Genomic DNA, 25,123 nt, shown 5'->3' with positions numbered 1-25,123 from the left:
CCTCCTGGGTCAAAGGTCCTACATTGGGGTAAAATGTGACACCATTCATGCCTCATTTTCTTTTTCTGGGGACACACCACACACTTTTCATGAGGTTTTTGTTTTCCCTGCATTTTCCATAACACAGAACCACCGTACCCCACTTTCTCACTTTGCCGTTCATTTCTTTCATGACCACGTCCATAAGTGGAGACATACATAGGACGGTGGTACTGAGAACCACTCTCCGCAGGCACACAGTCCTTGTTCTCATATGTAATTTGGGTTCCCTTATTGGTAACATCCAGGCTGTTACCCTCGGCAACATGAAACCTCTCACTTCCAGCTACATTGGATGGGACTGTATGAGTGACACTCAGCTCAGACATTGACTGATAGGCCTCACTACCTCTCACTTCAGACAGGGCAACATACAGACTGCATTCACTTTCAGTCTCCAAAGTCAAAGTCTTCATATCAGCTCCTTCATGCACATCTGTGTACTGAGGACATGATTCCTCCAAAGTTACCTCTTCATTATTCACATCAGCCTCAGTAACTTCAAGACTCCCTGTAAGAGGTAATGTGTGAGCCAACACAAGCTCTTCATCCTGACCTTCTCTGGCCACCATCTCATCATCTGCTACTTGAGGCATGTTCACATTAGTCACAGGAACAGCTTCTGGGACCTGACAAAGAAGAGATTCTATAACAATAAGCGGTGGCTGTTCTACTACTGTGTGACCACCACTAACCTCACTGGATGCTACTACCATGTAACCACCACTAACATCACTGGATGCTACTGTGTGACCACCACTAACCTCACTGGATGCTGCTACTGTGTGACCCTCACTAACCCTACTGGATGCACCACTCAGGTCTATCTGGCTCTGCATTGTAACACGGTCACCCACACCAGGCTTACTGTCATAGACATAGGGGGCGCTCTCAGACAAACCACGTGCATACGGCTTCCTACCAGGCCAAGCACATCTGGCTATCTCCATGCAACATTTCAGTCTACAACCATATTCACACTGGTCACTTTTCCCCCTTCTTTTATTTCGGAGATACCTATTGGGCACAGCACAGCTGTTGTAGGAATATAGTTTAGGTGTGAGAATACACAACACATTTTCACTATGTTTCCTCACCACATGCATTCTCACTGCACCACGCTGGGAAAAACGTGCCCCACAAACCCAGCAGACATACCGCTTACTGCCACAGTCACTTCTCACATGCTGTTTGACTTTGTAGGTCACTCTCTTGGCATAATATGAACCCATGGGCTTGTGAGTCTTCTTACCCTCCTTATCATCTGCAGCAGATATCTGGTTGTCACTAGCAACCACATCGGCCTCACTTGACTCAGTAAAGGCCACCAAACTCTCTGTATTGCCTTCAACCACAGCACATGCATCCCATGCAATACTCTGGTCCTTACACACCATGACCTCTAGGGGCAGCACTGCACCTTCATCACATGCAATCCTCTGGTCATTATACACCATGACCTCTAGGGGCAGCACAGCACATTTATCACATGCAATCTTCTCGTCATTACACATCATGACCTTTAGGGGCACACTAGAGCTGCTTTTTCTGCTTTAGAGGTTAGTTTACACTCTGCATTCACTAGAACTAACGCTGTAGTACACCTATCATTTACCTGCTCAGGTTGTGTAACATAGTTATGGGTTAAATGCATGTTAGGCAGCAAATCTGACATTACCTTACTGCTATCACATAACTGCTGGGTGACATTTTCAATAAACATTGCATGCAATACATTATCATTAAGTTCATCTGACTTTTCAAGTCCATGTTCAGACTGTGCAATAATCTCATCAGACATCAGGATGGTCTTGTCAGCCACAGGATTCTTCTCCTCACTTGGTAGCATTGCTGAACATTTGGACTTATTTTGGTCACAGTTCACACAGTCAGATAGTGAGGCTCCACCCACTGGTAACTCTGGGACGTGTGTGTATATGGTTCTCCTGGCTCCTCCCCCTTAGGCAGTTGTACGGCACAATTTACTGGGGACTCTCCCTCCCACAACTGCCAGAAATAAGGAAAGTCTCTGCCAAGTATGAACTCCACCTCAAGCTCCGCACAGACCTCCAGCACATGATTTACTGTCCCATAACATGTTTCAAAGTCAATTAGAATAGTCTTACCATATGGCTCTGGTCGACTCTTCATGAACAGTATAATATCGGGGTGGACCCTGGACACCCCCTGGCAACAATCCAGGTCAACCAGCAGTGGGATTCCACCCACCAGCAATTCACAGGTTTTTGGTTTAAATCTCTCTGATCTCCTGACCAGAGGACAATAAGATGCACAGACACCCGCTCCCATGCACCTCCAACATGGCGCTCTCTGCTCAGTGACGGCCACTTGCTGTTGGGGTTGGTTGCTCCTAGCAACATCATCATGGCGCCTCTGCAGAAGTGACTTTTTAACACTTTGGCACTGGGCAAAAGCACATCCAACTACACAACAGTCCATTCTCATACATCTCAAGCGCGGCTCTGGCTGGTTGCCCTTAGGGACGGCACCCTCATGCTTTTTATCTGGGGAATCAGACATGGATGCACCTGGGACCTTGGTACAGCAGCCACTGGGCTTGGACTCCTGTGCTTTCTGGTTGGCAGCCTCCTGCAGTGCAGTGCGGGTATTTGGACACCAGCTCTGTGTAGCAGTACATGCACTTTGTACAGATGCTTGCTTATCCAATGTCCTTTGCAGTTGGGCCTCAACAGCCTCCCGCTCTGCTTCAAACTGCGCAAGGTTATAACCCATCTGTTTGGCCATGTCTTCACGGCGCTGTATGTCCCATATACGTCTGACATAGTCCTCTAGACCCATGGCAACTATATTCTTTAAGCAGCAGAAACACCAGCTTCAAACATAAGCAATACTGGCCTTATCCAGACAAGACAGTCTCTGTATGTCTCTCTCCACAGCAACACAGTCTCTGTATGTCTCTCTCCACAGGGACACAATCTCTCATAAGGCTTCCGGCCCTTTAAAACCAGCAGAAACACAGTCTCTGTATGTCTCTCTTGCTCCACAGAGACACAACCTCTTATAAGGCTTCAGGCTCTTTAAATCCAGCCACAAACTTCATGTGCCATTTTCTTGCCCACAGCATCCTCCACCATATGTCACAATCTTGAGGTTACTCACTTGCTGGGATTGCCATCTCCTGGGCCTGAGACGGTTGGCACATCACAAATTGCAGTCCAGTCAATGCTGTATTCTTTATACTGACCTCAGTCAGCTTTATTTATCCGTTCAAAGAAAACACAAGACATAGGCAACACTGCCAATAAAATAAAACCTAGGCCGTCTAGCCACTGACTACACATTACAGCTTCCCTAGCTGTCACTTATGAGCCTAATGCTCAATATCACCAGCTCCACTGGTCTCACCCAGACTTGTCTGTAGCTCCCACAGGCCTAGAGCTGCCTGTGTTCTCCCACCCTAGGAGTCTTCACCTGGAAAGCTCTGGAGTCTCTAATAGAGCTCCACCAGGTGGTTTCAGAGCCTCATTAGCTCTAGGGCTGGAGTGGAGTATCTGGACCTGGAGCTCCACCTGAACTCCAATTCTTACTCCAGAGGCATAGAACTGCCTCTTACAGCCCCAACATGCCACAATAAAGATTTCCCTGGCGTCCCACAGCGGCACAAATGGGGTTTATTGCCCCTGTGTACTGGGCAGGACAAAAAGAAATTTTAATAGACAATCAAAGAAATAGCTCCTCCCCTCAGGAGTATAAATGAAGCCTTACCCTGGTACTCACTCAGTTTTTTATTTTTGTCCTGGTGTAGGGCAGGACTGTCGTTCTCCCCTTCCCCGGTCTTTTCTTTTCTTTGTGTATGGTGCGCGGCGCGTGGAACGCAATTGCGTTCCACTGCGCTGCGCCGCACCGGAAATGACGCGTATCGCGTAGTTCCGGTGACTAAGCGCATGCGCAGTTCACCGGGTAGGACGCGATGTGCGTCATCAGCTCCGGCCGGATGTAGGCCCTCGCTCGGGCTTATACAGTGCCCGGAACGCCAACTTATTTGCAGGTAAGCCTGGCTGCGGTCGGTAATACTGCTCAGTATCGCTTCCTGTGTTGGTCGCTTCTCTTGTGGAAGATTATCAAGTAGGTCTTGCTGGATTCTAGGTGTTAGAGTTTATAGATCCTTAGCTTATTGTACTCCCTCCATTAGCATGTCGTCTAGAGAATCATCTGGGAGAAAGAGTTCTGCTAAAAGACAACATCTTGTCTGCAGAGAATGTGGTATGTGTGTTTACTATTTTTCCCCTCCATTCTCCAGGAGGAGGTATTGATTATCTGTATCTTTTCAGAGACACCTCTCCCGGATGACAGTGATTACACCACCTGTCTCTCCTGCCGTCCTAAGATTCAGGACAAGAATGAGCCTAATATCCAGGATGTGGTTATCTGGGTCAAGGATCTCATGCAGTAAGACTTCTGGAATAAGGTTGGAAAAATTATATATATTATTAGAAAGACACACATAGTGTGTCTCTTAGGTCTTCCATGAAGGATATGCGTGAAACTATTAAGGGAGACATTGCTGCCATGATTCCAAAAAAGAGATCCAGAAGAGGTTATACTTCCTCTCCGTCTGCATCTGGTGAAGACTATACCATCTTGGATGAGGTTTATTCCTCCCCCTCCCACAAAGATGTGGATGAAAAGGAGGACAGATTTATATTCAATCCTGACAAGATTTCTAGACTGCTAAGAGCTATTCAAGTTGATAATCCTGTAGATTATGCTGACATGCCGGGCTCCTCTAAGGGTCCCAAAGGGTTTTGTGTGGATGAATTTGTCTCTGAATTGATTGATTCCGAATGGGATAAGTTAGATAAGGCCCCCCCTATTAGTAAGAGGTTTTGGTCCTTATTTCCTCTAAATGAGCAGCAGTCCAAAGGTTGGATCAATCCCCCTAAGGTTGATAGAGCCATCTCTAAATTAAACCGTAATATTATGGTACCCTCTAAGGATGGGTCAAGTCTAAAAGATCCAATGGACCGCAGGATTGAAGCCACGCTTAAAAAAGCCTATAATACTGCGGCAGGTCAAACAGCTATTGCCGTTTCTAATCATGAGGTTTCTAAGACTATAAAGAAATGGGTGTCTAAAATCCAGAATGATATAGATTCTGGTATCAGTAGAGATTCTATTCTAGATTCCTTTAAAAATCTTTCACTGGCGGTAGATTATCTGTATGATTCTGCATCACATCAGGTAAGGCTGGGAGCCAGAGCCATGGCTCTGTCATCTGCATCCCGTAGGGCCTTGTGGTTACGTCCATGGTCGAGCGACAACCAGTCCAAATATAATGTGTGTAATTTAGAGTATACCCCAGGTAAACTTTTTGGAGCTGAACTGTATACACTTATGGAGGAGTTATCAGACAAAAAAGGTAAATCTTTACCTAGTGCTCGGAGTTCCTTTCGGAGGAGACAAGCTCGTTCCCCCCCAGGAACAGACAGTATCGCGGCAGAGGAAGAGGTTATGGTAACTACAGGAGAGGAGGTCAGACCAAGGGAGCCAAGTCTCCAAATAGAAAGAAGGAGTTCTGACGCCACCTCAGAGGTAGGGGGTCGCATTGCACAATTTCTCCCAGCTTGGGAAAGGGTTGTGTCCGATGTTTGGGTGATAAACCTAATAAAAAGAGGTTATGTGTTACCACTGCACCCCCTGCCTCCAGAACGTTTTCTTGTATCCTCCCATTTTTCTCCCCAAAAACAGATCGTTCTAGAACATTCTATCCTACAGTTGATCAAGATCAGAGCTCTGGAAGAGGTTCCAATGGCGGAAAGAAGATCTGGAGTTTATTCACCGGTCTTTCTGGTTCCAAAGCCTTTAGGGAAATGGAGACTGATCATAGATCTGAGATACGTGAATCAGTTTATGACAAAGAACAGGTTCAGAATGGAGACGATAAAGTCGGTAAAGTCACTTCTGAACAGAGGAGACTATATGGCGTCGTTGGATCTCAGAGACGCATACTTCCATATTCCCATATTCGAAAACCACAGAAAGTTCCTGAGGATAGCCGTATACATCAAAGGTCGGTTACAACATTTTCAGTTCAGGGTTCTTCCTTTCGGGATTACATCTGCCCCCTTTGTTTTTACGAAGGTAGTAGCCGCTGTCGTTGCTCCTCTCAGATTACAAGGGATATCTATTATCCCATACCTAGACGATTGGCTTCTCCTGGCAGAATCAGCCGAACGGCTAAGTCACAATGTTACAGTGACATTGGATCTTCTATCCTCTCTAGGATGGGTAGTCAATTGGGAGAAGTCAGACCTGACCCCCTCATTGACAAAGAGATTTCTGGGGTTTATAATAGACTCGGAAGCTATGCAGCTTTTTCTAACCCCAGAAAGGAGAAGCAGAATCCAGGAAGGGTGCAGTTATCTGAGAGTGCCTCGTCTAGTTACCCTCAGAGCTCTGATGCGGTTTCTAGGTCTCCTTTCCTCCTCAGCGGAAGCAGTCCCCTGGGCTTTAGGGCACATGAGAACTCTTCAATCGGAAGTTCTTCAAGCTTGGAACAGGAGACCATCAGGCCTAGAGAAGAAGATAAGATTATCTCTGGAAGCAAGAGCTTCGCTCCGCTGGTGGTCTCAAGTAAAAGATGGATTCAGTTTAGAAGAACCCATTTGGAAGATCCTGACGACGGACGCTTCAGGCTCAGGCTGGGGAGCACACCTAGGAGACCTAAACATCCAGGGCATTTGGTCACCCTTAGAAAGAACCCTCTCTTCAAACGAAAGAGAGCTAAAAGCCATTTACAGGACCCTGCAACACTTTTCTCCTCACCTTCAAGGGATGGCGGTGAAAGTGAAGACGGACAACATGGCGTCAGTCTTTTATATCAACAAGCAGGGCGGCACCAGATCGAGACCTCTTCTAAGAGAAGTAGGAAGGATCTTAAATTGGGCGGAGAAGAACACACATCGCATCATGGCAGTCCACATCAGAGGAACTCACAATATTTTAGCAGATCGTCTGAGCAGGCAGATGACGATCCCAGGGGAGTGGTCCTTGAACAGGACAGTCTTCAATCAGTTAGTCGAAAGATGGGGTCGACCAGAGATAGACTTAATGGCAACAAGAATGAACACCAAGGTCCCAAGATTTTGCTCCCTATACCAAGCAGATCGCCCAGAATTCACGGATGCAATGTCGATAGAATGGAACTTCAACCTAGCCTATCTATTTCCGCCCACGGCCATGATCCCCAGAGTGCTGAGAAAGATCAGACAGGATCAGGCCTCGATGATAGTGGTCATACCCTTTTTGCCAAAGAGGTCCTGGTTTGCCCAACTCATGTTAATGAGCAAGGGGGACTATTGGAAACTACCATTGATACACAATCTGGTGTCTCAGGGCACTCACTTGTGTCAGGACCTAGGGGCTCTCCATCTCACAGCTTGGAGATTGAAAGGTCCCTACTAAGAAGTAAAGGATTTTCCAGTAGAGTGTTGTAAACACTATCTCATACGAGAAGTGAAGCTACCAACAAGTCATACTCTAGAGTCAGAAGAGTTTTCCAATCTTGGTGCTCTTCTAGACACAAAGACTCGACTAATCCTTCCACACCGGATATACTAGAGTTTCTACAAGATGGATTTGATAAGGGCCTTTCTCCAAGTACCCTTAAAATTCAATTAGCCGCCATGTCGGTTTTTCTACAGAAAAGACTTTTGCTAATTCCTGAGGTGAAGAGTTTCGTTAAGGCTGTGTCTCGTCTTCGCCCGAGAATATCCAGACCGGTGTGTCCATGGGATTTGTCTTTAGTCCTAAAGGTCCTGGCTGATGTAACGCCTGGAGTAGTGGATCCACTGGACCGACACCAGCGATGGCACTAACCTCACCAGGGGGCGGAGTCTAAGGGGCCGCTGGTTTTCACCAGAGCCTGCCGCAAGGCGGGATGGACTTGCTGCGGCAGGCGACCCCCAGGTCGCTACCCCTGGCTTGGTTGCTGGTGTCGGCAGGCGAGGCGTGGCAGGAGATGGCACAGGCAATGGTCTGCAGATGAGAGAGCACGTGACAGGCTGGACACGGGAACAGGTGGAGTGACAGGGGAACAGGAACCAGGAACAGGGACTAGGGACCAGGTAACGGATAGGACTCAGGAACAGGGACTTGGGACCAGGTAGCGGAATAGGACACAGGAACAACAGGAGGCTGGGCCAACGCTATGGGAAGCATGTAGAGGCTCCAACCCAGGGGACAGGGCATGCTGGGATTTATAGGGGAGTGATTGGGTGCAACTACCAATTAGGAGCGCACTGCCCCTTTAAATCTGAGACAGCCGGCGCGCGCGCGCCCTAGGAGGCGGGGACGCGCGCGCCGGCCGGCACAGACGGAAGGAGGAGCGGGACGAGGTGAGGCGCCCCCCGGGGCCGAACAGACCGCAGCGCCGGGTCCCTGCACCAGGACCCCGGCAGCTGCATGGGACAGGAGGCGGTCGCGGCGGCAACCCGGGACGCGGGAAGCCGCCGCGGCCGTGACAGTACCCCCCCCCCTTTGGCCTCCCCCTCTTTCTTGCCTGCAAATGGCACAGGAAGCCACAAAGTCTTTAACATCTTGGGATAGACTGGGCCACCAGTAGTGGCGAAAGATCCGTTGGCCGGTCTTACGGACTCCAGGGTGCCCGGCCTCCAACGAGGAATGTCCCCACTTCAAAATACCTCTTCGAAGCGCAGGGTGAACATGAGTCTTTCCGGGGGGTACTCTCTGAAGAGTGGAGGTGGCGACTGGTACTAGGCGATCAGGCGGTAAAACGTGGCAAGGGAATGTGGGTCTGTGGACGAGGTCCTTCTGTAAGTTCTCCCGGTGGTTAGAGGACATGACCTCAGTCTTGGGTACGGAGAGAGGGTACACCTCGGCAGAGAAGGCATCCGCCGAGTCTTGGTCTTCTGCCGGTAGGCCGGATAGAGGCTTGGCAGGGACAGGAAACGACATAGTACACTTGGTCTGAGGTGACTTGAGACACTGGTTGGAACAGTCCTGACCCCAACTGAGAATCTCCCCGGTTCTCCAGTCCAGCTGAGGGGCATGTTCTTGCAGCCACGGGAGTCCCAGGAGGACCGCGGGGGAAGAATGGGGCAGGACGTAGAAGGATATCTCTTCTTGATGTAAAGGACCCACCTGGAGGACTAAAGGTGCGGTCTGGTAGTACACACTGTCGGTAAGAATTTCGCCCGTGACCGAGGAGATAGTCAGGGGCCTGGCTAGTCGGGTCACGGGTAGCCGCCATCTTTGGGCCAATGTTGCCGCAATAAAACTGCCTGCTGAGCCAGAATCGAGGAAGGCAGTAGTCTGATGATTTTGTCCTGAGGGAGTCCGGATGGAAACTGGCATAGACAGACTTGGAAAGGTGGCATTCACACCTAGGGACACCTGTCCCACCGGACCTAGGTGCGAGCATTTTCCGGATGTTTGGGGACGTAGGGCACATCCCAGCCGGAAGTGATCGGAACCACCGCAATAGAGACAGAGATTCCGCTCCAGGCGCCGGATTCTTTCATCAGGCGTCAGGTGAGCCCGTTCCACCTGCATAGGAATCTCAGGAGAGGGCTGGGACATCGAAAGGTCAGGATTCTGGAAAACCGGCGCCAGCTGGGGATGGCGACGGGAACGGGTTAGTAAATGTTTATGCCGAACCTCCTCCTCCCTCTCCGAAAAACGAGTATCAACTCGGGTGGCCAGTAGAATGAGTTCGTTCAGGGAGGTAGGCAGGTCTCGGGCAGCGAGCACGTCTCTCATTCGACTAGACAGGCCCTTCTTGAAGGTGGCCAATAGGGCGGCCTCGTTCCAGTCCAATTCAGCTGCCAGGGTGCGGAACTGGATGGCGTAGTCACCAACAGAGGAGCTGCCTTGAGAGAGGTTGAGGAGAGCAGTCTCGGCTGAAGAAGCACGGGCAGGTTCCTCAAAGACGGAGCGAAACTCGAAAAGGAAGGCCCGGAGATTGGCAGCAACAGGATCATCACGGTCCCACAGTGGCGTGGCCCAGGCCAGGGCTCTACCTTCTAATAGGCTGATGATGAAAGCCACTTTAGAGCGCTCGGTGGAAAACTGACTACTCAAAAGTTCAATTTTGTTCAATCAAGAGTCAAGAATCCTCTGCACAACTTAGAGTCCCCAGAGTACTTGCTTGGGAGAGCCAGTCGGAGTGAAGAAGAAGCGTCAGGAGGTGGTGTGCGCTGGGCAGTAGTCTGCTGCTGTAAGGCGGTAGTGAGTTGCTGGATCTGCTGCGACTGTTTCTGGATTTGTTGCGCCTGCTGAGTGACCACTCTGGCGACGTCACGGAGATCAGGCACCTCGCCGGGATCCATGGTTGGAGCCTACTGTAACGCCTGGAGTAGTGGATCCACTGGACCGACACCAGCGATGGCACTAACCTCACCAGGGGGCGGAGTCTAAGGGGCCGCTGGTTTTCACCAGAGCCCGCCGCAAGGCGGGATGGACTTGCTGCGGCAGGCGACCCCCAGGTCGCTACCCCTGGCTTGGTTGCTGGTGTCGGCAGGCGAGGCGTGGCAGGAGATGGCACAGGCAATGGTCTGCAGATGAGAGAGCACGTGACAGGCTGGACACGGGAACAGGTGGAGTGACAGGGGAACAGGAACCAGGAACAGGGACTAGGGACCAGGTAACGGATAGGACTCAGGAACAGGGACTTGGGACCAGGTAGCGGAATAGGACACAGGAACAACAGGAGGCTGGGCCAACGCTATGGGAAGCATGTAGAGGCTCCAACCCAGGGGACAGGGCATGCTGGGATTTATAGGGGAGTGATTGGGTGCAACTACCAATTAGGAGCGCACTGCCCCTTTAAATCTGAGACAGCCGGTGCGCGCGCGCCCTAGGAGGCGGGGACGCGCGCGCCGGCCGGCACAGACGGAAGGAGGAGCGGGACGAGGTGAGGCGCCCCCCGGGGCCGAACAGACCGCAGCGCCGGGTCCCTGCACCAGGACCCCGGCAGCTGCACGGGACAGGAGGCGGTCGCGGCGGCAACCCGGGACGCGGGAAGCCGCCGCGGCCGTGACAGCTGAGCAGCCCTTCGAGCCTATTTCGGAAATCTCCCTTAAATTATTAACCTTAAAAACGGTTTTTCTGTTAGCTATCACATCAGCTAAAAGAGTCGGAGAATTACAGGCCCTATCCTCTACCGAGCCTTATACAACATTTCTTCCAGATAGGGTGCTCTTACGTTTTTTACCTACCTTCACCCCAAAAGTACCTACATTCTCAAATCTTAATCAGTTGATTTCAATTCCTATTCTGTCCCAAGAGGCCATTTTGGAAGACCAGATGTTGGAAAGATTGGATATAGTGAGATGTCTGAAGGTATACCTGCAGCGCACAGAAGAAATCAGAACAACAGAGAATCTATTTATCTCCTTTGGGGGAAATAACAAGGGAAAAAAGGCTTCAAAACCTACACTCTCAAGATGGATTACAGAGTGTATTAATATGTGTTATTCACTCTCTGGTAGTGAACCTCCAGAATTTACGAAGGCACATTCCACACGATCAGTGGCTTCCTCTTGGGCAGAAAAAGCTTTAATTCCGCTGGATCAGATTTGCCTATCTGCATCATGGTCTTCTCCCAAGACCTTCTTTAAATATTATAGAATTAGTTCCTTGTCTTCTCCTGTTTTCTCGTCCTCCGTCATACAGGCTGCAATGCAGGTCTCCCTCCCTCCCTGTTGGGGTTAGTACTAGCTAAATCCCCATTTGTGCCGCTGTGGGACGCCAGGGAAGTTAACATTATGTATGTTAATGTGTTTTCCCTAAGTCCCATCAGCGGCACAAGCTTCCCTCCCAGTGGAATATTGTTATGTTATGTCTGTATTTTTCTTTTTAATTTTTGTCTTTATAATAAAACTGAGTGAGTACCGGGGTAAGGCTTCATTTATACTCCTGAGGGGAGGAGCTATTTCTTTGATTGTCTATTAAAATTTCTTTTTGTCCTGCCCAGTACACAGGGGCAATAAACTCCATTTGTGCCGCTGATGGGACTTAGGGAAAACACATTAACATACATAATGTTAACATGCTTCCAGTTCATACAGACGGGTCGGCGCAAGAGAAGAGATTGCTCCCGAGTGTGGGAACTGGGCGGCGTTTTGAAAAAAGACCCACAACACACAGTTAATGGTTTTATGTTGGACCAAATGTCTATAATAAAGTGATGTGTGCATTAGAATGCAACAGCTATTGTAGCAGTTTTTACTATGAACATGTGTAATGTCTATATAAAATATTATAAGGCCTGTATTAAATTCCTAGTTATGCATGAAAAAATGCACGGAATGTGTAAACTGTGGCTACAACCTATGTTATAAGTTCTACTATTTGTAAATAAAGTGTGTATTTTAACCCCTTGGCATCCCATGATGTACCTTGTATGTCATGGCGCCTCTAAGGGGTTCATAGGGAATCGCGCCGAGGACGCTGCAGCTGGGGAGCGCCTTTATTAGCCGTCGCAGTGTGATCGCTGCATCGGCTGGTTAAACATTTAAATGCAGCTGTCAAACTTGACAGCTGCATTTTGATGCTATGAAAGCCTCATCCCTGGTGTCTGGCAGGTCAGATCTCCCCCCCACCCCACAATGCGATTGTTCTTCTGCCTGGGCTGAACCTCAGCATCGCACTGACGATGATCCCAGCTCGGCAGTCCATAGCTCAGCCCAGAGCAATACAGCACTGATCTCATTGATCAGTGCTGTATATGTAAACACCATTGGTCTCTATGAAAGATCAGTACTGTGTATATAGAAGTCCCCCAGGAGGGAATTGTATTTATTGTAAAAATAAATAAATGTTTTTTTTTTTTATTAAAAAAGATCCCCTCCCTTAATTAAAGTCCAAATAACCCCCCTTTTCCCATTTGAAAAATAAATAAATAAACACATTTGACATTTCCGCATGTGTAATTACCTGAACTATTAAATTATCACATTCCTGATTGTGCACAACAAACAGCATTAGTGCAAAAAATTCCAAAGTGCAATTTTAAGTAGCATTAAAAAAAAAAAGAGGTTATCAAAAAGTTGCATATATATGCAAGCAAGGTACCGATAGAAAGTACAGATCATGGCCCAAAAAGTGACACCTCATACAGACCCATAGACCAAATGATAAAAGCGTTATAAGGATGGGAATTTATTTAGAGGTTTTAAAAAGGTTTAAAAAAGGCGTACACAGAAAAAAAACCAAAATGGAAAAAATTTTAAATTGCTTTGTCTTTAAGGGGTTAATGGATATCCTTTTAAAATGTAGTGAACCTAAAGAGAAAAGACTTGAGCTTATTTGTTATGTTATTGTGTACACATTCTCTGCCGTTAACTTACCTCGCCTCTCCTAATTCACAAGACATAAGGCTATGTTCCCAAACCGACAAAACTAAAGCCGTTTTAAGTAGACGGCCATTATTTACTGCTAAATAACACCTGATATTTAATGTTAAATGACAGCTAGCCAATAAAAATGTCTTTCATTTTGAAGTTGTGTGAACATAGCCTAAATATTTGACCAAGCTGAATGCTATGAAGTATTAAAGTAAAGTAAAGTATTAGCAAACCAAACCTTCACAAGGAGCATAACATTTTGTTTCAAATTTCTCGTAATAATGTATGTCAAAATCTGCAACAAAATATGTAAAATATGTTTTGTTTTTTTTAAATGAAGAGTTCTACATTCTAATGGAGCCACGTCAGAGAGGGGAGACAATATGGTCCCAGAGGGGGGTGGCAGGCCAGCCCCCAGTGCACAGTGCCGGGCCGGTGCACAGCCAAAAAATGGTGCTAAGGGCAGGTACCAAGCAGCGTATAAAAAAAAAAAGGAAGGTACCAACGGGATCCCAGCGCCAGCACCAATCTGCTACTGTAAAAAAAAAAGTGATGTACAAATGAACAAGTGATAAACGAACAGAACTATCAACACTATGTGATATCTAAAATAGTAATGTGCGGAAAACTGCGAATGACAGAGTTGATGTAATTTTTCTTAATTTGTTTTCTGTTTTTGAAAAGTCAACAGTAAACATGAATGATAAGATTATTGACTAAAAAGCTGTTTGTCCTATTTCATGGCAGTGACCTTTTAAGGACAAGATAAAGCACTATTTGAAAATAGCCATAATAATGTATAAAAGCCTTAAGGGTCACTGTTATTTTTTCTTTTCTTTTCTTAAGACAAGCTCTATGAAGCATCAGATATTTCACACAAAACCCACACATACATATTCCCTCCAGTTGCATAGGTTTTACGTTAAATTGGTTAGATAAAGTACTGTGTTGTAATATAGATTTTCAGAGTGGTTTACATTGGGTTCACTCAATCATGAACTGTCACACAGCAAACTTTTTAGAGTGACCTTATAAAACATAACTTTTATTTTTGCATTAAAAAAAACTGTCCAAAAACACATCTTTACTGTGACCGAAAACGAAATCCAAAGAGTAGTCTAAAGTCAAGTCAGACGTCAAGGGTATCAGAATAACAGGAAGGTAAAGTTACACTCGGGGTACAAAGCTCTATCGCAGGCAAGTAAGGACTGAGATAGGAGTGTATTTATGGGGCCCGGAGTCCCAGCCCCAGGCTGTGATTGGAGGCTGAGACTCCAGCCCCAAACACAATACTTAGCTGACTGGCGGTGTCAGCTGACAGTCAGTTCAAACATATAGGCCGCACCTGAAGCCCCAGCCGCAGCAACATCAAATGAATGAGCCGACGAGCCTCGGTCAGCCGGTAGGTAGGGAATCATCAGCATGCTCCCTGCACCCTGCAGGGCCAGTTGCCAGGGACGCTGTTGGCAAGGGGTGGGCCGTGCACTCCCGTGATGTTGGGAGCTGGACGTCTCCTGACAGCTACTTTTACTATTGCACCTTGCTCAACATTGCACACATGTGATTTCTCAAATCTGGCCCTTGTTTTATTCTCCATGTTTCTCCATCATGTCCTCTCCTACGCATTTCCCTCACAGTGGGACGGACCTCTTGGTGAATGTCTGTATGGCTCTGGTGGCGGCCCCTGAAATTGGAACACTATGGTAATGGTGAAGGTGTATTTTATGGCCTTATTGACTCTCACCTATTGTGGTCTTGCTCCAGGCACGGCACCACAAGAAACCTAATTACAGGATGCTGCCTCCACCTCTCCGGGGTGCCCAGTTACGGATAAATGGATAATGCCTTCGGTGCTTCTACCTTGACCTTAAAAGAAGCAGTAGAATAACTGGCCCAAAACCCTAAGTGAGAAGGGTTCTTTGGGTAGCAATTAGGGATGAACAAATGTACAGTAGAAACAAAGTGCAGAGCTTTGTTATTATCGACTGGCAGCTAGTCAGGCTGCTGGCTTTGAAGTCCATGTCGCTCCTTCCCAGGTGACGGGAAAAGTTGGATCCAGTCCTGAGAAACTGGGAGAAGTATGGAGCAGCACAGACTTCAAAGCCAGCAGTTTGACAAGCTTCCGGCTGATCCTAACCAAGTGCTTCGCTTTGTTTCTACTGTAAATTTGCTCATCCCTAGTAGCAGTATTATGCATGGGCAATAATCAAAAATTTACAGAATATTATTTGTTAATAATGGACAATAAATTTTGAGGTTATACACTCTTCATCAGCTTGTCCAATCTCGAATGTCAGAGTGGACCTGACATGGGATGTTCTTGAAATGAACACATTCGCTCTGGTTTCTGTTCACCCAGCTCAAATAATATCATGTCAATATTTGATTGTTGCAGCTAAACATTGGCCACCAGTCATTGGCTGAGGTGGTCACAGCCTGAAATCCTAAATAATCTGTGATAACATCTGTGATAACGTAGGCATTAGCACAGGAGTAGCAAGGGATTAGTAAGGGGAGCATTATTTCTTTTGTTAAAGGGAACCAATCATCACCAAACTTGTTATAAACATTTTTAGTAAAGTTCGTAACACAGTGCCCAAGCATATCTGTTTCCCAAGTCCCAGGTCTCAAAGCCCTGAAAGCATATTTTTATTCATTCCTACGCTGTATGCTAACACCAGAAACAATAGCGAGCACATATACAATAGTGGACATGAAAACAACACTACAAAAAAAAAAAAAAAAAGAAAAAAAAAAGGAAAAGCACATGCATACAATTAGTTGCACACCTACCAAATCCCTGTAAAGCATGTTACAAGGCAGACATGGTACAGCAATTCTAAATGCAAAACATGCCAAGGTTAAAAACATTTAAAAAGCAAAAAATGCCTTGCTCGGCGGAACGCATAGGGTGCTCTGTCCCTACTGACCCTGTATATTTTACCACCTGTTGTAGGACCTAACCATTTTGTGTGTTTGATCTTCTGTTATATTATTTATCTGTACTAGTGCAGGTCTCTTCCCCATACTATGTGGTGTGGGTTGGTACATGGGGTGCTCTGCTCCTACCTTAGCAGAGCAAGGCACTTTTTTGGTTTTTAAATGTTTTTAACCTTGGCATGTTTTGCATTTAAAGTCCGCCTTGTATCCTGCTTTATAGGAATTTTTTTATTTTTTTTTAAATATTTTTCACGTGTAACCAATTGCATGCTTGTGCATACAATTGTGCTGTGTGCTAATTTAATCCAACTAGGCATCAGGGTGGTACTGGGGCCCCAACTAGTCACAGTCATTGGGCGGTGTTTAGTTGCAATCATGCCTCTCTAGGTTTCCACCTAGGACTCGGGAAACACAAATATGCTTGGACACTGCATTAGGAGTTAAGGCTCTATTACACAAAGCAATTATCATCCGTATTTGGCCAATATTAGCTGTTATGGTTGATAAGCGCTTAGTGTAATAGAAGACAATGATCAGCCAACATGCACAATGTCGGCAGATTGCTGTATTTCAACAGGCTAAAACGGCAATCAGTGGCTTATTGTCAGGAACTTTCCTTGCCTGGATCCAGCGGCGTCTCCTTCCAGCTCGGCTCCGGCGGTCAGCTCGGGAGCGTGCCGTCGCTCCACCCGCTGGAGCCGAGTGACGTCACAGAGTCCCGACGGCGTCCCTAGCAACCGGGGACGCCGTGGGCTCACGTGACCGTTAGCCGGCCGGCCGGCACGCAGCTGCTGGGGTTGCACTCAGGCTGAGTGACAGGTCGCCCGGCCGCTCAGCCTGCAGTGCACCAGCTGCAGTAAGGCTGGACTCAGGAGGCCGGACCAATCAGCCTTTGGTCCGGGCTCCTGGTCCAGTATATAAGTCAATCACTGCCAGTGGTAAATCGCTGGCTATTAGGTTAACTCCTGGTCCCAGCTCTCCCCAGTCTATTCCTGCGTTCCCCGTCCTATTCCCTTCTGCCTGTTTTCTCGTGTTCGTGACCCTCCGCCTGACCTGTGACTATTCTTTGCCTGCCGATTCTGTACTGCATTGCCTGTGTGGTTTGACCTGGCTTTGTTCACTACTCTCTATTGTGTTTTGTCCGTCTGTCGTGTTTTGTGTCCCACGTACTCAGTGCAGGGAACGTCTTCGTGGTTGTCCGCGACCGCCTAGGGTCGACTGAGGCAATTAGGCAGGGACAGTGGGTGGATTCAGTTTAGGGCCCACTGTCTGGTCGTGTTTGTCTTCGCTGACAGAATAGCCAGCCCTTATACTGCCATTTGCCCCATGGACAACAGGACCGCCATGTCCAATATCGTGGACCAAATGCAAAAACACCATGGTCCAGGAACTTGCTGTAAGAGTCCAGGATCAGGAGACGGCATCCCGACAGCTTACAGTAACCTCCCCATTACCTCCCGAACAACCCGTCCAGCTCCCCGACAAGTTCTCGGGGGACCGTAGTAAATTCCGTACTTTTCGGGAGGGGTGCAAGTTGTTTTTTAGGTTACGCCAACGCTCCTCAGGAGATGAGACCCATAGAGTGGGCATTATCATGTCCCTCCTCCAAGGACCACCACAGGAATGGGCCTTTTCTCTACCACCTGACTCTCCTAACCTAAGGACCACCGACCAGTTCTTTTTATTGCTGGGATTACTGTATGATGACCCGGACAGTGCAGCCAATGCCGAACGTCAGCTGACTGGGTTGAGACAGGGCCGTCGTCCAGTGGAAGAGTACTGCTCTGAGTTCAGGCAGTGGAGCTGTCTCTCCACATGGAACGACTCAGCCCTCCGATTTCAGTTTCGGTGGGGGGGGGTCTTAGTGACCGACTGAAGGACATGTTGGTAGCATACCCCACTCCCGACTCGCTCGAAGAGAGCATGACACTAGCGATCCGAGTTGACCGTAGATTAAGGGATCGACAAAAGGAGAAGGGTACTCCTGACCATTCCAGAACCCCTATCTCTCCTATCCCGTCCTCCAAACCTCCCTTTCCTGTCTCACCCACTTTCGAGGAGCCAATGCTGGTAGACTCCGCCGATGCCAAGGCCCGACGAGCCCATCGCCTGCAGAATAAGCTGTGTTTCTACTGTGGGAAGACAGGACACCAGGTTCGGCAGTGTCCCAACAAGCCGGGGTCTCCGACGGAAAACTTCAATGCCTGAGAGACTATCGAGGGGGTCTCTCAGGCGCACAGGTATCCTTCAAAAATAAGCTGTTGTTGCCCATTTCTTTGGTGTTGGGAAATAAAAGAATTAATGGGTATGCCCAGATCGATTCTGGATCCTCAGCAAATTTCATTAACCCCATGTTTTTTTCAGGCTTAGAGGTATGTCCCTTGCTGCTCCAGCGTCCAGTTAATGTCACTGGAGCAGACTCTGCTCCCTTTGCCCAGGGTGATGTACGGTATAGGACCCCCTCCATGGAGGTTAAAGTAGGGTCCATCCATGCTGAAAATCTTGATTTTCTTATTATGCATAATCTATCGTCTGATGTTATCCTGGGGTTACCCTGGCTGGATGCTCATAACCCAGTCTTCGATTGGTCCAACAGGGAACTTGTGCGGTGGGGGCCTGGGTGTGCTTCCCATTGTATCGCTGTGTCCCTTGCAGAATGCTCCCCGGCGGAGGGAGAGATTCCCGAATTCTTGTTGGATTATTCTGATGTGTTGGACGAAAAAGCGGTGGACGGGTTGCCACCCCATAGGCCGTATGATTGCGCCATTGATTTAGTTCCCGGTGCCAGATATCCCCGAGGTCGAATATTTAATTTGTCCTGCCCTGAGAGAGAAGCCATGCGAGAATACATAAAGGACAGTTTACGCAAGGGCCACATACGTCCATCCTCTTCTCCTATGGGTGCAGGCTTCTTTTTTGTAGGCAAGAAAGATGGGGGTCTCTGGCCCTGTATTGATTACCGGGAACTAAACAAAATTACTGTTAAAAACCAACACCCACTACCGTTAATTCCAGATTTGTTTAATCAAATTGTGGGTGCTAAATGGTTTTCCAAGGTTGACTTGCGGGGGGCTTATAATTTAATCCGAATCAGGGAAGGTGACAAGTGGAAGACCGCCTTCAATACCCCAGAGGGCCACTTCGAGTACCTCGTTATGCCCTTTGGGTTATGCAATGCCCCGGCAGTCTTCCAACACTTTGTTAATGACATCTTCCGTGAGCACCTTGGACGTTTTCTTGTTGTCTACCTTGATGACATTTTGATCTTTTCCTCAGATTGGTCTTCCCACGTAAAGCAGGTCCGCACGGTAATGGAGCTTCTGAGACAAAATAATCTTTGCGCCAAAGTGTCGAAATGCCAATTCGGTATCCAGGAGGTCTCGTTTTTGGGCTATAACATTACCCCCGATTCGTTTGGTATGGAACCCTTAAAGTAGCTGCTATTGAAAATTGGGAACGACCTAATAACCTGAAAGCCTTACAAAGGTTTTTAGGTTTCGCTAATTATTACAGGAGATTTATTAAGGGGTTCTCAGTTATAGCTAAACCTCTCACAGATCTAACCAGAAAAGGGGCGGATCTGGTACACTGGTCCACAGAGGCAATCATGGCATTTGACACCCTTCGGCAATGTTTTTCAGAGGCTCCAGTACTGGCCCAACCCGACTTCGAGCGCCCATTTATTGTAGAGGTGGACGCGTCCGAGGTGGGTGTGGGAGTGGTTTTATCCCAGTGAACCGAAACTCTTACTCATCTTCGGCCAGTTGCGTACTTCTCGAGGAAGTTCTCCCAAGCGGAGCGCAACTACGATATTGGGAATAGGGAATTACTGGCTATCAAAATGGCATTTGATGAGTGGAGGCATTTCTTGGAAGATGCTAAACATAGAGTCACAGTGTTGATGGATCATAAGAAACTCATTTATCTCGATACTGCCAAACGTCTCTCTCCACGTCAGGCCCGATGGGCCCTATTTTTTACTAGATTTGACTTTGAGATCACATATCGACCTGGCTCTCGTAATATCAAAGCAGATGCCCTCTCTCACAGCTTTGATCCCGGGAACATTCCTGAGAAACAGGTCGATACGATCTTTAAATCAGGTGTTGTGGTATCCATCCTACAACCGGATTTGGTTACACTTGTTGCTGAATCTCAGGATTTAGCCCCCCATAACACTCCTGATTCCCTCCTATTTGTGCCACTGAACCTTCGCCTCTGGGTTCTGGAGGAAATCCATAGTTCCGTTTTGGCAGGACATCCAGGGATAGCAGGCACTAAATATTTGCTCTCGCGCCATTTCTGGTGGCCAACTTGGGGCCGAGATGATAAATCATTTGTTGAAGCTTGTGAGGTCTGTGCTAGGTCCAAGGTTCCCCGTAGGCCACCGGAGGGATTGTTACATCCTCTGCCGATCCCTACGAGACCTTGGACACATATATCGATGGACTTTATTACCGACTTACCAGTATCTAGGAGTAAGAATGTCATTTGGGTAGTGGTAGATCGGTTTTCTAAAATGTGTCACCTTATTCCACTGCGTAAACTCCCTAGTGCTCGTTTGTTGGCCACGTTATTTATCAATCATATTCTGCGGTTACATGGTGTCCCGGAGAACATTGTTTCCGATAGAGGTGTCCAGTTTGTGGCCAGATTCTGGAGGGAGTTCTGTGGTAAGCTGGGAATCTCTTTGTCCTTCTCGTCTGCTTTCCATCCCCAGACGAATGGACAAACTGAGAGGATCAACCAGTCTTTGGAACAATTTCTGAGATGTTTCGTGGCTGATATGCAGGATAGATGGCGAGATTTCATTTCTCTAGCTGAATTTGCTATTAACAACCATGAACAACGTTCTACTATGTCACCTTTTTTTTGTAACTATGGTTTCAATCCCAGGTATTCGTCTGTTCACTCTGCAGAGTCTGTTAATCCCTCAGCTGAGACTATCTTTTCTAAACTGTGCACAGTTTGGGCCCAAGCTCATCAGAGCTTGGTTAAAGCACAAGAGTCTTACCAAAAATTCGCTAACAGAAGACGCATATCTGGCCATCAATATGTAGTAGGTGATAAGGTCTGGCTCTCTACTCGAAATCTTAAATTAAGGGTACAATCGGGGAAACTGGCGACCAAATACATCGGGCCGTATACTATAGTAGAGATCATTAACCCGGTTACTTTCAGACTTAAACTACCTGCGTCATTGAGGGTTCATTCTGTATTTCATAAAGCGCTGCTGAAAAAATATGTGCCGCCGGTGTCCCCGTCGCCTCCTCCTGCTCCACTTATCATTCAGGGCGAGTTGGAGTATGAGGTGGAGCGAGTTCTAAACTCCCGTTGGGTCCAGGGCTCATTGCAGTATCTCATCCACTGGAAGGGCTTCGGACCAGAGGAGCGTACATGGGTGGCACTCAAGGACCTGCACGCTCCTCAGTTGCTCCGACATTACCATGCTCAGAACCCGTCTAGGCTTGGTCCAGTGGATAAGGGTCCTGAGGCCCCTCATAAGAGGGGGGGGTAATGTCAGGAACTTACCTTGCCTGGATCCAGCGACGTCTCCTTCCTGCTCTGCTCCGTGATGTCACGGAGTCCCGACGGCGTCCCTAGCAACCGGGGACGCCGTGGGCTCACGTGACCGTTAGCCGGCCGGCCGGCACACAGCTGCTGGGGTTGCACTCAGGCTGAGTGACAGGTCGCCCGGCCGCTCAGCCTGCAGTGCACCAGCTGCAGTAAGGCTGGACTCAGGAGGTCGGACCAATCAGCCTTTGGTCCGGGCTCCTGGTCCAGTATATAAGTCAATCACTGCCAGTGGTAAATCGCTGGATATTAGGTTAACTCCTGGTCCCAGCTCTCCCCAGTCTATTCCTGCGTTCCCCGTCCTATTCCCTTCTGCCTGTTTTCTCGTGTTCGTGACCCTCCGCCTGACCTGTGACTATTCTTTGCCTGCTGATTCTGTTCTGCGTTGCCCGTGTGGTTTGACCTGGCTTTGTTCACTACTCTCTTTTGTGTTTTGTCCGTCTGTCGTGTTTTGTGTCCCACGTACTCAGTGCAGGGAACGTCTTCGTGGATGTCCGCGACCGCCTAGGGTCGACTGAGGCAATTAGGCAGGGACAGTGGGTGGATTCAGTTTAGGGCCCACTGTCTGGTCGTGTTTGTCTTTGCTGACACTTATTTTATCCTATCTTTAGATTGTCCGGGAAGCCTCTCCTGCAGATCCCCACAGGCCCCCCCTTCACTTACCCACTCGCTGTTAGCGCATGTAATAGTACCAGCAGTGAGCGCGGAATGAGGAGCAAGCGAACTCTGACCTGACCGGTTGTTTTTTGCTTATTCCGGCTGATCGCCCCATGTAATAGGGGCTTTAGGTTTGTAACAAAAAGATTTCACGGGAAACTCTTTTAAGGACCTGCTTTATAAACAAGTTTTTCCATTACATTTATGTATTTTTTTGAAGAAGAAAAAGATGCATCTAGAAATAGAAATGTGGATTACCAGCTATTTTCTGATACCCAATTATTTTTTTTTCATTTGCATTACACTTTGGGGTAGTTAGTTCCAGAGTTGGCCATGTACAGCGACAAACATTTTTCTATTCTTTCCTCGTTGCAGAGGAGTTCTTGAATCTAGTGTGTACATGTCTCAATTAATTTGCTCATTTTCACAACAGTAGTCACTGAACCATTTGTAGTTTAAGCTGCAGAGCTGCAGGCTTTCAATGGAAGTAACAAGAGCTGACACTCCCTCAGAACTATTGTACTATTTTTCTGCCTTTACGGGTAACTTATACAAGTTAAGGTTATTCAGGGTAAGGTTGTTATAGGGTCTTCTAGGAAGATTGCATTGTTAAGAAATACCAGTCACGTGGCATTAACATTGGCATTAGAAGAGATTTAGCAGATTTATTTTCTGCTTGTGACAAAGAGGAGACTACATTTTATTTACAGTAAAGGACAATGGATTATGAAATAGTCGGCTATGGGTAAAGTACGTAATCTTTGGAACTGGGGAAAATTTGTTTAGACAAATGAAATTTCTATCCTTAGGATGGGAGGGGGATAATTGTGAAATCTCAGTTTGATGGCTCAGACACCCCCAAGAACGAACTGGATATAGGGAGTCGAACAGCATTCAAGTAGAATAATCAAGTCTTTATTGAGGAACCAAGCAAAAAATTATAGTCTTCAGGAGTTAAAACATTGTATTTTATGCTTGGTTTCAATCAGACTTGAAAATTGTTCTTCTCGGATGCTGTTGGACTCCCTATATCCAGTTTAAGGCTATGTCCACACTACGTAAAACTACGGCCGTAGTTCCTGCCGCAGAACTGCGGCCATAATTTTGCGGTGTATAACATAGCCTTACTTTCAATGGCATCCCGGCTGGAGCGTACACATATCGTATGCACTCCGGCCGGGATCCCATGCGGCTTGCTTCACTGTGGGCTATAGGAAGCTCTGATGCGGGCGCACACTGATGCGTCCGCATCAGAGCTCCGTGGCCGGAAAGATTACCCGGACGGTACTTAAGTACCGGCAGGATGATCCCATGATGCCCGCAACACATTCAATCAGCAGGGATCTTGCACTAGCCCACCCCCTGTGTGACGTCGGTATTGCTTTAAGAGGAGTGGTCACATGACCGCACCACGCAGTGTGTAGAGAGAGATAGGAAGCATACTGTTAGCGGTGCACAGAGCTCGTCATTGACAAAACGCTGCTGGTGCTGCTGCTGTTGTGTACTACAGACTACTGAGAAGATATTGTAGGAAAGGAAAGGAAAGATTAGGAAAGCGGAAAGGAGAAATATCTAGTGATTGAGAGAAATATAGAGAGGGCGAAAGATAGATAGATTAGGCATAGGACAGAAAAGGGTGCACGGAACAAAAAAGTGCTGTACAGATATACAATTCCTATACTTCTGATAGTGTGTATATAAAAAAAAAACAAGTGATATATATATATATATATATATATATATATATATATATATATATATATATATATAGACAATTTCTATACTTGGACCCTTCTGATAGTGTGTATATCACATCCGTCCTATCCTGAGAGACAAAAATACCTGGTGCAGGTGTATAGCACACAAGTCTTAAAAAAAGTGCTATGTATATAGATAATTGATATAGTCCTATATATTACAGAAAATACTGTTCTCATCTACCAAGTGTAGAAATCAGAATTTGAATATAAAGTCATGGCACAGCGACAGCAGGAAACCTCACAAAGCGTTTCAGGCAGAGGGCAGGGCAGAGTCTGGCTCAAGGGACAGAAGAGGAAGTAGCGAAGGAAGAGGGTCCAGTGGCAGGCCTGAGCTTCCTTTGTCACACCAGGGTCGTGTCCACATGTCTAATTCCACAGTCCTGGAGTGGCTGGCTCACACTTCAACGTCCACAAGGATGAGTAGTGAGACAGCCAGCCAGGCATCTGTGGGTACCTCAGACACGACCCTGACTTGGCACGGGCACGCAGCAATTCCCCCACGTCTTCCATCTGACATCCTCAGCAACATCCCGCTTACTTTTGACCCGCTGCCTGCAAGGGAACTGTTGGCGTCTATGAGCAGCGAACTGCTCTTTGATGATGAAGAGCATGTGGTGGAAGAGACAGGGGACAATCAAGTGCAGAGGATAGCTGTGTCGGAGGCGATATCAGAGCAGGCCCATGTTAGGCCTGGCAGGAGAGCAGTAGGCAGTAGACGAGAGAGGGCTGGGCAGAAGCCTGATGAGGATGATAGCATCATTCTGGAACAGGATGATGCTACATCGGATGTTACATGGGATCCAC

Source organism: Dendropsophus ebraccatus, chromosome 11 (assembly GCF_027789765.1).
Source record: "Dendropsophus ebraccatus isolate aDenEbr1 chromosome 11, aDenEbr1.pat, whole genome shotgun sequence".
In the NCBI taxonomy this organism is placed as follows: Eukaryota; Metazoa; Chordata; class Amphibia; order Anura; family Hylidae; genus Dendropsophus; species Dendropsophus ebraccatus.
Note: the sequence above shows the minus strand (reverse complement) of the source record.